Source organism: Calonectris borealis, chromosome 2 (genome assembly GCF_964195595.1).
Source record: "Calonectris borealis chromosome 2, bCalBor7.hap1.2, whole genome shotgun sequence".
Taxonomy (NCBI): domain Eukaryota; kingdom Metazoa; phylum Chordata; class Aves; order Procellariiformes; family Procellariidae; genus Calonectris; species Calonectris borealis.
Genome location: NC_134313.1, coordinates 81,978,447 through 81,990,866, shown reverse-complemented (window position 1 = coordinate 81,990,866; position 12,420 = coordinate 81,978,447). Strand labels below are relative to the sequence as shown.

Sequence of the window (12,420 nt, the reverse complement as noted above, 5' to 3'; positions counted from 1 at the left end):
TGACAGTCTCCCATAACATCCTCATAGACAAGCTCTTGAAGTATGGATTAGATAAATGGACAGTGACGTGGACTGAAAACTGGCTGAACGACTGGGCTGAAGGGGTTATGGTCAGCAGCATGAGGTCCAGCTGGAGGCCAGTCACTAATGGTGTACCCCAGGGTTCGATACTGTGTCCTGTATTGTTTAACATCTTTGTTTGTGATGTGGGTGATGGGACAGAGTTGCATTCAGCAAGTTTGCAGATCATACAAAACGGGGAGGAGTGGCTGATAGGCCAGAGGATTGTGCTGCCATTCAGAGAGATGTTAACAGGTTGGAGAAAAGAGCTGACAGGAACCTTGTGACGTTCAACGAAGGCAAAATGCCAAGTTTTGCACCTGAGTTGGAATAACCTCTTGCACCAGTACATGCTGGCGCCAACTGGCTGGAAAGCAGCTTTGCAGAGAAGGATCTGGGGTTCCTGGCGGACAAGTTGAACGTGAGCCAGCAGCGTGCTCTCATGGCAAAGAAGGCCAAACAGCCTCCTGGGCTGCACTAGGAAAAGCATCACCATGAAGTGGTGGGAAGTGACTCTTCCCTTCTACACAGCACTAGTGAGGCCACATCTGGAGAGGTGTGCACAGTTCTGTTGCATTTGTAAATAATTCACGAGTGTTTTTTGACTTCTGCTTTGGCATCCGCATTGTCTCAAAGAAGTTCAGGTATTAGTGGCCTGCAGTATCAGTTTAACTGTTACTTAAAGTCAAATGAGGAACAAGGCATTAAACTAGGAGTGGAAGCTGTTTGGGACCAGGGAACACTCTTGGATATGGGCCTGATGTGTTGCTGACACTTGCTTTTAACACAGTAGGCAACTGGTTTCTCTGCAAACGGGAGTCTGTGTGTGGTCTTCAGGTTGAACATTGGGTACGTTAAGCATCCCAAGGATGTCAGTTGCATTGTGGCTTGTCCAATGTGCAGGAGAAGTTTCTTGGCAGGCAGATGGCAAATGAATGTTCTGATGCTGCCTGAGAACTTAGCCATAACAGGATGTAAAGGAGCTCAAAGCTTTGCAGGGCTTCTAGCGGGGCCCATATGCCTGCAGTAAGGGTGTCTGTGTGGCACCATCTAGCCTTCCTTGAGACCAACTCTTCTACATTCAAGAGCTAGTCTCCTGAAATTCAAAATTCACAGTAGCTAGAGCTGGATCCCTGAGGAGCCATCATCAAGGTATTTCAGGAATCTCATTAGTTTTCTCCGAAGAGAAAGTTAGTTTTTTTCTTCTTCAAGAGTTTTCTCTGAAGCAGACGCTGTATGATTTTTTTAGTGATTGGTCACTGATATGGCAGTCTACTTCAAGTAAAGTGATGTGTATGTCTCAAATTACTCTGCTACTGGAGCTGGAGAAGTGTATGTAGCATGCTCCCTTTTTTCTCCTGTTCCTGGGATGCCCTGGACACTCTGATTCATGTGGTTTTTATTTGCTTTCTCAACAAAAGCAAGGAGAGATGTTTGCAACAAAAGACCAGTGGTCTCAGAGTCAGAAAGCTTTGGATTAATGGCTGGCAATTTCAAACTATCCTAAAAATAAACACTTCACAGTTGGAATTTACATTTTTTGTGATATTATTGATGATAGGAAATGCCTCTTTAATATTCAGATTGTAAAATGTTTTTTCATTTTTTTCTTTCATAATGAAGCATCTTAAATGAGCTATCGTTTCCTGCTTTGGTTGGAGGAAGTTTCTTAAATCTGCACAACTGCTCGAAAGAGCACTGTATTTTTGGACTTATGGGGTGATGACAGCAGAAAATGAATGCTTAATGTTTGAGCACATTTGTCTTGGACCTGGAGAGCATGATCTACTGACATCTGAACAGGTAGTTCCTCATTATATAATATAAGAAGTTGCATCCTAACACCAACTTTGTCAAAAAGTCAGAAGGCATAGAGTAGTTTGGTAGTAGAAAGTCCTTTTCCCCTTCAAACTTTGTATGGGCAAGGTTTGGGGGGAAGGGAGAAGTGGTGGCTGGACAACTGACGGCAGATTGGATGATTAACACTGCTTTTATTCAGAGAACATGAATAAAATTTAAATTCCACTTTATAAAAAAAAAAATCTGTGTGACAGTAAGGGTTAGGAATATTGTTTTACAGTGTTGCATAGACAGGTGATCTATTATTTTGCTAGCTGTCTTTGGGTTTGATTTATTTTCTCATAAACTAAGTGAAATACTAAATTTTATAAAGCTCCAGAGTTATGTGGTGGAAATTAGATTCCACTGTCTCTTAACAGGGTAGTATTAATTGTGATGTGTTTTTCTAGGTTTTTGTTCCTGTATACCCAGAAGTCCTGGGCTAATTGAAGGAGATGAGCAATCCGATCACACAGAACGAAACCAGAATTGGTCCTCTAATGTATTGTTTTTGCATTCTTGCGTGAACCTTTTTGTACCGGTCTGCGCTGGTTACAGGCTGGAGTTCTGGATTGTAAGCTCTCCCAAATTGTATAATAATTTTAATTATCTATCTACTGAGTTGTTTCTCTGTGGAGCAAAACCTCTAGAGGGTGCCAAAAAACTGGTTTTGGTTGAAGAAGCTGTTAGGTCCTGTACTACTAATGTCAGAAGTGCAGGTCAAAGTTCAGTTCCTGAAAGCAATCCCTGCTCTCGGTAATTCAGGTGCCTTAGAAATGCCTGCTCCTTTTATTTTCGTCTTTTATTATATCGTCTACTCTGTGACGGTAGTCTTTTTTTGTAGGGTTTTTTTTTATGCTAGGCACTAACTGTATGATTGACAGGACTGGGTTTGGATTTTTTTTTTTTTGAAAACATACTTAATCTTTATTCATAATTTCTCCAAACAGGAAGAATACATGATTTTTCTAATGTCACACAGAGCATACGCTAAGATAAATACTGTTTCTTTGACCAAGGCTTCCTATAACAGCAGCGTCTACAAGTTAAAGATTTTCCCATTCCTTTGTAACCCTTAATCTTGCCCAACATTGCGCCAACTGTTACCAGGTTTTCAAAAGCCCCAGCCAGCGTTAGGCACACACTGCATTTAAAACAGAGGGAGGGAGGAGAGGTGTTCAGTAGCCGAGACAGGTACAGGGTAGAAGCTCCAGGAACAGGTTCTCTAAATAGTTACTCCTACTTGACTTCTTGACATGTAACCATGCAACCATTTCAAGAGAAACTAGACCAGAATTTTTTAAGAAACATTTAGGAAACATTAATAGCAGTTAAACATGTAGAACATGACAAAATATTGCCAGCTGAACTATATATCGAGCAGTGTCACTGCCAATCAGCTGCAGCTAGTGGTGAAGAGGGCACTTTCAGAAGCCCTAGGTTTTAGAGGGCTAGTAATTGCTCCTGCTGCACCTTGTCAGAGGACAAAATTTGCTTTGTTTCTCGTCTTTCTCCGTGTAGGTGTGCCAAAAATACCTGGATATCTTAATGTATTTGTAGTTTGAAATATTCCTAGGAATTCTTCTTGACTGCAGCCTTGCACACAATCTTGACAGACTTAAAGTGGTTGTAGACAGTAATGATGTGTATCTTTAAAAAAAAAAAAAAGGTGGTATATCAAAGTTGGAGTCATCAACACAGATTAAAAATTGGGGAAGAAGGTTCTTAGGGGTTTTGTAGGTATTTGGAAGCTTCTGCTATAATATATGATTGTTTGGGGATTTTGTGTATGACCTAGGACCGTTTCCCCCTACCCCCTCAAGGTGTGGGAATTCTTTGTATCTTTGTATTCTGGTCAACACAATCAAATCCTGTTCATATTTACTCTCAAAATTCTGTTGATGTCAGTGGGACTATTTACATGAGTAAAAACAGTGGCATTTGCCTCAAATTATATAATCGCCTAATTAATTTAATAATTTATATGTATTAACAGAGCATTTATAGTGGTTCATGGTCAAGATCAATATTTAGTCTATAGAAATTTTATTGTGTATAAATTAATTACATGACCTGCCTAAAGAGGACTTGTAAGATCATTGCAAAATAAAGTGCCTGAAAAAACTTGTCTAAAAAAAGTTAGTATATATTCTTAACTGGTGATGCACATTTTGAATAGAGTGCTGGGGAAACATGGTGAAAATGGTGAGAGAAGGCTAGCTAAAGAGAAAAGGTTGTCCCGGTAAATATAGGCTTGTTGGTAAGGCAAGACTAATGGAATCAATTGGTTTTACTAAAAAGTTAAGATAGTTTTGTTTGTGCAGCTAGAAAATCTGATGTCATTTCTAGGAAAGAGCAAAAGCTTGGGGATTAGGAAAAAGAGAGGAGGGATGAATCTGTTCCAAATAAAATCACACGGTATGCATTGGATTAAAAATTAGTTGAATGATCTCAGATAACTGTGAGTTTAAGGATTCTTACCCTTCAGTGCAATTAGCTGAGACACCGCAGGTGTATTGAGAAGGGTCTTACTGGAGTGAATCATGATCTAGAAGACACACCTGCAGAAGTTGATAATGAAGCTTAAGCTATCTTCTTTTGCCAGCTGAAGGGGTAAATTGATTGCGGTTTGCTAGTACCTCACAGGGAAGTGATTTCTGATGGAGGGCTTTTTAATTTTGTAGCAAATAAAACAATGAGAGTTGGAGTTGGTGGCTAAGATTAAATGGATTGATTTTTAGAAATTACTTTAGACTTTTAATACTGGTTGTAGTTCATCATGGAGATAAAAGTATCAAATGACAGTAGTCTTCATATATTTACTTAAAGGCTATACATATATATTTAAAATACATAAATAGATTGGTAAACTATTCTGTTATGGCTGGCAGGTCAAATATAGTATGTTGTGGCTTTACATCAATGAATTCATTACCGAACTGATACATTTCAGAGGTTATAATCTTAATTGTTCTCCGTTGCTCACTAATGTTAAGTGTACTAGTTGCATATTCTATCCCTTCTTTTAGTGTAGCACTTGAAGCTAATTTATTTCTACGTGCATTACCACTGGTGACATTATTGATGGCATTCCTTATATTACTGCTGGTTCTGGGATGATTTCAAGAGAATCATATACTTATAGATACAGTAAACTCTGTTTCAATTTCTTGCATTTCTTGATGCTGGAATGTAAGAAACTCATCATATTTAAAATCATGAACAAAATCTCATGTGCAGCCCTGGGACCTGCTTCTTTCTCCATCCAAAATTCAAGAACTATCTGAATTCCACCTTGCTTCTAAATATTCCTCAAAACTAGTGCCAGAAGGCAAATCATAGCATTTCATTGCCTTTTCTGGTTGATTCTAGGTTTTTACTTCAATCCACTTCTTAAAGGGTGTCAAGGAGAGTTTGGATTAAATAGGATCCTTGCTAATATACAATAAAAGGTACTGGAAGTACGCTTTTGATGATGTGCTGTTTTGGACTTTTGTTCATCTATTTGTTTTGAGATCTGTCTTAGAATACTAATGGTCATAGATGTCTGTTCCAAATTTTAGCTAATTTACTTACTGCATGATGAATGTAGTAAGAGTTTGTTTAGAAAGAAGACTAAAGAAGCGTAACTGGTAATGAAACTTGCTGAGGCTGGAGTTAGTTTTGTCTCTACTAGAGCTGTGCACTAAGCTACAGAGGTGAATTTCTTCACAGTGTGTGTATGATGTCACCAAGTAAGACTGAGGAACATAGGAAGACAGAACTTGGTGTCAAATTATATTTATTTCTGTAATAAATGTCTGTGATGACTTTCTAAAATAATTCGACTACTTCAGTGAGGTAGCCCTAAAATGATGCCATTGTGTTCAGATACCGGTGCAAGCACCTCTGCACCTTAGCATAAGGATTACTCTATATAATGCTTTCCTGTCACGATAACTTCAGAACTTGTTTCTAAACCTGGCTTTACAATCAATACAGGCTTAGTAAGTATATTGTACTTGGCAATATCTGAATATCCAAATACTTAAAATGATACATGCCACTTAGTTTCTTAATAATAATATAAACAAACTAATGTTATGAGGCTTAAGCTCTTCCATGGATCCGTACAGTAGGCTTGGACAACTGTGTAGAACACGCGTTTCGAACAGCTTTAACGTGTGGTGATCCTTGGTTTTGCAATTTAAGAGTAAGCGTGTCTCTTCTGCAGCTACGACCACTTACCTGACTGGCACTTCTGAAACTTAATTTAGGCTTCTCAGGTGTGCTAATTAAACTTTATTAATTTTAAAGGTCTTAACTATGTTATGAAGAGCAAGAGAGTGTTATGTTTTAAAGAGGGGGAAAAAAAAGGGATTGATATTTCTAGTTTGTTCTTCTCCAAATCCATTACTTAAGAAATAAAGATTACTTCCTAAGATCGCAGTAAAAACTACAGACAACTTTTATAAAATCCAGCTGTTACAGACTAACTAGATTTTTAACAACCTAGATACCTACAAGTTAAACTTTCATTCTTGGGTTTTAAGGTTTCTCTTTTTATGTGTCTCATATAGTATACCACTGGGTTTTTATTTCTTGAGGATAGGGAATTATATTTAGGGTAATTTGTATCAATTTTGATGCACAGAGATAGATTTATTAGCAATAGGAAGTGATAGCTCTCCCTTTATCATGAATTTCTGCCATATCAGTCTAGTGTTAAATCCTTATATTCTGGCATTCTACTCTTGGTAGTTCTGATTAATAGGTAATATTTCATATCTACCTTCTAGTCCATTTCCCAGTGTTTATATCCAGCTGTGATTATTTTGTTTGTCAAGAGTGAGTCTTGTTACTTTTTTATTTTTTATTGGCAGGGAGGGCGGTACTTAAACACCTGGTCCTACCATCAGATAACTGCATCATGATGTCATTTACCTGTGTGTGAGGAAGAACAATCTGAATCTCCAAGGTAGTGAAGAAGGTCCTGGAATTATAAACTCTAATCGGTGTGTGCGTGGGAAGTGCTTGTGAGACTTTTGTGTTTTGTTTTGGGTTTGTTTTGTTTTGTTCTGTTTTTTAAGAGTTTTGATATTGGGAGAACTTGAATTATGACTGTAGCAGTGAACTCAGTTTATACTAATTTTTTTTTAGTATTTTATTTTATAGTATATTATTTAATTAGTAATATGACAGTAAGATCTTTATAGAGTAATAAAATATATATACAGTGTTTATAGTGTCTTATCACACTTAAGGTGGAGACATTTTAATTTTACTAAATTCCTCACAAGTGTTCCTTTGACAAGGTAACTTCTTGTGATTTACTTCAATAAATACCTTGTCAAAGGAAACATTTGTGGGAATTTAGTAAAATTTCAGTGGTTAGAAATGTTTCTTAGGAAATTACAGTACCCATTATGAATAATGGGGAGCTTGTCAAACAACTTAATTTTGTAACTTATAGTGTTGCATTTTATTGCTTCCTAAATAAAGGAAACGCGTGGGCCCTTTGAGTGCCTGTGTCCAGCTCGTTCCAAGACAGCTCGCATTAGTCTTTTAAATCCTGGTTTCCCCCAGAATATAATGGCAATTGATGATTATGTTTTCTCTGAAGAGTAATGACTGGTGTAACCTAAGCACCTTTAAATGATGCAGAAATGATTTATTGTATGATGATATGTAGTTTAGAACAAGGTAATTCTTGTAAGAGCATAATGATCAAAACTGTCACTTTTTTGTGGTTTTTAATCATTTATACTTGTAAATTGAAATGGATCAGATAATAATGAGGCTTCAGTATTTTTCCCTCAATTATAGTAGTGACAGCTCTTTAGTGAACTAAGAGTTCAGAAATAGAGCATCTCATAACTAATTGAGAGAGAAATGCATGTGCAAGTAGAAAATGGTTCTCGTGCTTATTTTTATACTCAGTGTTTTAACAGCTGCATATTTCAATTATGTGTGGCTAATTAGAAGCTTGGCTTAAAGGCAGTACAGCTTCTGGGGTTTTAAAAAGTACATTGGGCTATTTATCACAAGAATAAAGTTCTGAGTCGATTTTCACTCTGGACTTCTTCCATGTTGCAAACAGTGTTTTGGTGCACAAGTGCTCCGTATTTGCCTGGAGACACGTGACATTGCCTTCAGCGGTATTTTGGTTACTCACGTGCTTTTTTTTCATAGGATTCTTTTTTTCAGGGGATGCTAACATGGTCCTGTAATCACTCTATTTGGATTGTCAAGCTGTTGGCCTCTTAAAATAGACTTTTTATCTTTTTTTGTAGTAATATATGCACCCAAATACTTGTTTCAGGGAATTTGGAAGAAACTATGACTGTGGTCTCCTTCTGCTTGCTTCAGGCAGAAGTGGAGTCTCCCAGTCTAGAAGTAATTTCCACTGTTTTCTGAAGGGCTCTGTGCTGGTGGACCTTGAGCAGCTACCTGCTAGTCAAAAAGTCAAGCTCTTCTCTCTCTTGCACTATTCTCTGAGGTCTTTGGGTAAAGCATGAAAGCTTCTGTCTTAAGCAGTGGATAGATCGTGAAGTCATTTAAATGGTGCGTAGCTTTCCTTGAGCCAGTTTGGGCTTTGCCAAGAGAGACATGGTTTTTATTCTGCTGCGTGGTCTGGATGAGTAGTGTCTTCTGAAAGGTGCGAGGACCAGCTTTGTACCACGGTCTGGGTCTAGAACTGTCACTCTGGGGGGGAAGCTGCTCTGTTGAAGATAAGGCTTTCAGAAAAGGGAACTGAAGATGCTTTCTTGATTTATACAAATCATGCTTGAAAGAGCAATTGAAATGTCAGGTGAAATAAATAGCATTATGCAAGGGGTCTTGAAACATCCCCAAGCTGAAGTAATTAGGACAAGATTCAGTCCGGTTTGCTGACAGTTTGCTTTCTGCGTCCTTCCTTATGGTAAATCTATTAAAATTCACTCTGAATTTAACGGGGGAGATAATGGACTTAGTGATTAACTGCTAGTGTTTTAAGACTAGCTTTACCTCAGTGAAATGGTATGTCTAACAATTGCATACAAATAAAATATGCATCTTCCAAAAATAGCCTTGTGAGGGTGCGAATCTGTTTTTTTTGGTGTTTTGTTTTTTTTTTTAAAACTGGTGAAATATATGACTGATGGAAAACATGAAGCAGTGTTTTGTCAGCATTCAGAAATATAGTAGAAAGTTCAGCAAGAAGCACATTAGATGCTGTAAAAAGTAATTTGAATTCTCTTCAAGGCTGTTTACATAACCCAATTGTTAGTTCTAAATAAACACCCATTAATACTTGGTTACTAGTGGAGTTCAGACTAGTTCAGAAAGGCATTTTAGCTTTATTAGGGTGGGGGTTTTGGGGTGGTTTTTGTGTGGGGTTTGTTTGGTTTGGTTTTCATTGTTTGTGTGGGGTTTGTTTTTGGTTTGTGGGGTTTTTTTTTTTTAGCTTAGTCTATGAAAAACTGCTTCTGTCTTCAGAATAATTAATGCTTATGTTCTTGGTCCCCAAAGATACTTAATTCCACATAGGCACTTGCTGTGTGCAGTTGCAAAGAGTCATCGCATCTTATGGTTTATTTTTTTTTTTAACGACATGTTAAGTTCATCTCTTCTTTGAGTGGATTAAGAACAGGCAATAACTTACAAAAAGGCTACAGAAATGCTCAAGAGGAGAACAAAAGAACAAAGCCAGATTCAAACATGATTTGAAATGACGTTGGTAGAACTTTATTTTCACTTTTAGAATCCTGCGTATACAAATCTGCACAGATAGCCATTGACTTCAAGGGGGAAGCTTGATAAACATGGACAGAATCAGGTCCACAAGCACTAACATCCTTTTTCACTAAGCATAAAATAAAGTCTCTCCCGGCTGTTTCAAACGTTTTCATTGTCATCTTTTGAACCTGGTTTTGATGTGGATAATTAAAAGATTCATTGCTTACTTAGCAAATAGGGAAGAATAAATGTTTTACAGTGTTTTCATTGTGCGTGGCCAGATGTCACATTATCATGCTGCATTATTTTTCTTTGAGATTAATAGTGCTTTGTCTGTCTCCCAGATGTATGCTAAGCACCTGCTAGTTTAATATCTGTCTAGGTCATTGCTATAGGAAGTCTTGTCACTATGTGTATGCTGTAAGGATATCTCCTGTAAAATGGCTTTGCTCCTTTTACGCTGTTTCTGTTTTGACGTTTTGAGGATATACGTATTGATCCATGGAAGTGCAGGAAAAGGTCTTGGCTTCCTTCTCTCTCTTCTGGCGGTGAGAGGGCTTTTCTGTGTTTTCAAGCCCAAGTTTACAGTGGATGTGAGTGAGCGCAGAAGCCTTTTCTCGGTTTGGCCAAAACCTCCGTGCCAATGCAGGCATCAGGTTGGAGAGTAACAGATCTGTCTCTTCCACCTACAAGTCCTGTCAGAGGAAAAGAGAGGTGCAAATTTCTTTCGCTATCCCTTTATCCTCTACGTGGCGTTTCTGGCATCCATTTAGCTCATGAATAACTGCACCACTTGTTTCGGATCCTCTTCACGGGGTCTTGCCAACAGCAGTGCTGTGAAATACGCGTGGTTCATGCGAGGTGTCGTGGCTCCCCGCTGGGCTCTCAGTGGCAGCGCTGAGTGATAATAACACGGGCTTTTTGTTTTCGCTCTGCTGCGGTCTAACAAGCCCGTGTGTAACAGTGGAGATTAATTCAGCTTTCCATCTGCTGACTTGGGACAGCATTGCAGCACTTTGCATTAGGAAGCTTAGGTTTACTATTATAATGATGTAGTAGGATTTATTATTATTATTCTTTTTTTAGGAATAATTTGGCACAGGAGAGCTGTCAGGCTGCTTGGCTTGCTTTGGGAGGCTCTACCCCTTGATAATTAGCAAAGTAAAATATAAATTTAGGAACCTCTTTGTGCGGCGTAGTCTGATCAGTATAAGTGTTTTGTCCAATTCCTACCAGGAGAATGACTGCTTATGGTGGTGGTGCTAGTGATAATCCCAAACTGAGTAGGGTTTGACAATAAAAAGCCAGTCCTGCAAATCAGCCACATTTGCTTAATTTAAACATTCCTATAGATGTTGCTTTTTTACATCATGAGGGTATGTGTGGTGTTGCTGGTCCATGGGAAAGGAAAATTAGTTATTGCCCTTCTCAAGTCCATCACTGAGAAAGAGTGCAGCCTTTTTTGTCTCTCCGCATAGAAACTCCAACTGTTGCTTCTCCACCCTGGGCAGCGTGATAGGCTCTGTGGTCTCTTCTTCTGTGTGTGGGATCACCAGAACTGCTGCTGCTGGTTTAGAAGAGGTCTTCCTTTTCCAGCTTCTCGTTTTTAAGGTTTCAAGACATGTTGCATCCATGTCCTGATCTCATGGCTCCTTCTTGCAGCATATTTCCCTCCTCAGTAAGAGGAAGGGTACAAAAGAAAAAGTCTCTGCAGGATTTTTGCTGCTGTTAGTGGATGTCTCACTGTGCAGCGGCTTCCTCATTTTTAATGTGCTTTTGAAGTGCTCTGTGCTGATTGACCAAAAATCATCATCTTCAGGTATTTCAAGATGTGATCTGTTTCAGACCATCTGAAGAAGATCTTTAGTTTTTTTCCCTCATGAACCAGGATCTATTCAACCCTGTTCTTCTCAAGTACCTCAACTATGGGCAAGAAGGTTGCATGAAAAGGATTTTGTTTCCCGCTGTGGCCTGCGTTGTGCTAGTAATGCTGCACTTCACTCTTCCTGCCCCATCCTGGGGGCTCGATCACAGCGTAGTCTCCTGTCATGAAAGAAGAAAATTCTCCTGCTTGGCGTGAAGTTACGGAAGAAGATGCAAAAATCTCCCATTCTGCAGCACTGCATAAAGATGGAATCTTATTTTCAATGATGCTGTGAGATCTGCTGAGCTATGATGCTCCTGCAATGTAATTAGTTCTGGTTTATTTTAATGCCATAGTTTAATGTTCAGAGCCCAGATTACCTGCCTTTGCAATGAAATGAAAAAGATGGGGTGAAAGATCCACGTGCAGATCTGAGATGTATTTCCTGCCATAAAATGTTTTCAAAGTTGCTGTGGAAATGCAGTGTGAAAGTTAGGTATTTGCTCTCACTGATGAAGCTGGCATTTGTATTTGCTATGGTGTAGTTTATTGGATTTGTTAATTAGTTTTAATATGTGATTGAGGCTGCTTCTGGTATCTACAAGTAGATAGGGACTGAAGTTGCCAAAAATCAGTTGTCTTTGCAGCTGGTTCCACTTTATGAGGAGATGGAGTGTATTTTTTCAGTCTCAGATGAGTGATGCAGGAACAACACTTGCAGATAAACGCCAACTATTTGTCATTTGCATCCAGTTCAGACACTGTTCAGAAGTCAGTTAAAATTAGTCAAAATTAGTTCCTAAATGTTAAATTAAAATGTGTCCTTTCATTTAATGTCATATTTATCTTGAAATTTGAGGAAGAACATCAAGTTGCATGTTTCTACAGAGCTTTAATAAGCTTCTGCAGCTAATTTTTGGAGAATAGAAATTACTCCATCTGCTTTCTGTTATTTAGAA

The 12,420-nt window shown here is 38.5% G+C and overlaps 1 protein-coding gene across 4 annotated transcripts in view; it reads left to right on the top strand.

Annotated features, from left to right (window-relative positions):
* CTNND2 (catenin delta 2) overlaps positions 1-12,420 on the top strand; it is a 689,093-nt gene that overhangs the window by 16,274 nt on the left and 660,399 nt on the right. The window contains exon 2 of one of the 4 annotated variants that reach the window (XM_075142463.1): positions 6,762-6,856. The exons of the other annotated variants lie outside the window; for them this stretch is intronic. The gene's annotated coding sequence lies outside the window, so the exon portion shown is untranslated. The remainder of the gene's footprint in view (positions 1-6,761; positions 6,857-12,420) is intronic. 4 annotated transcript variants of the gene reach the window in all.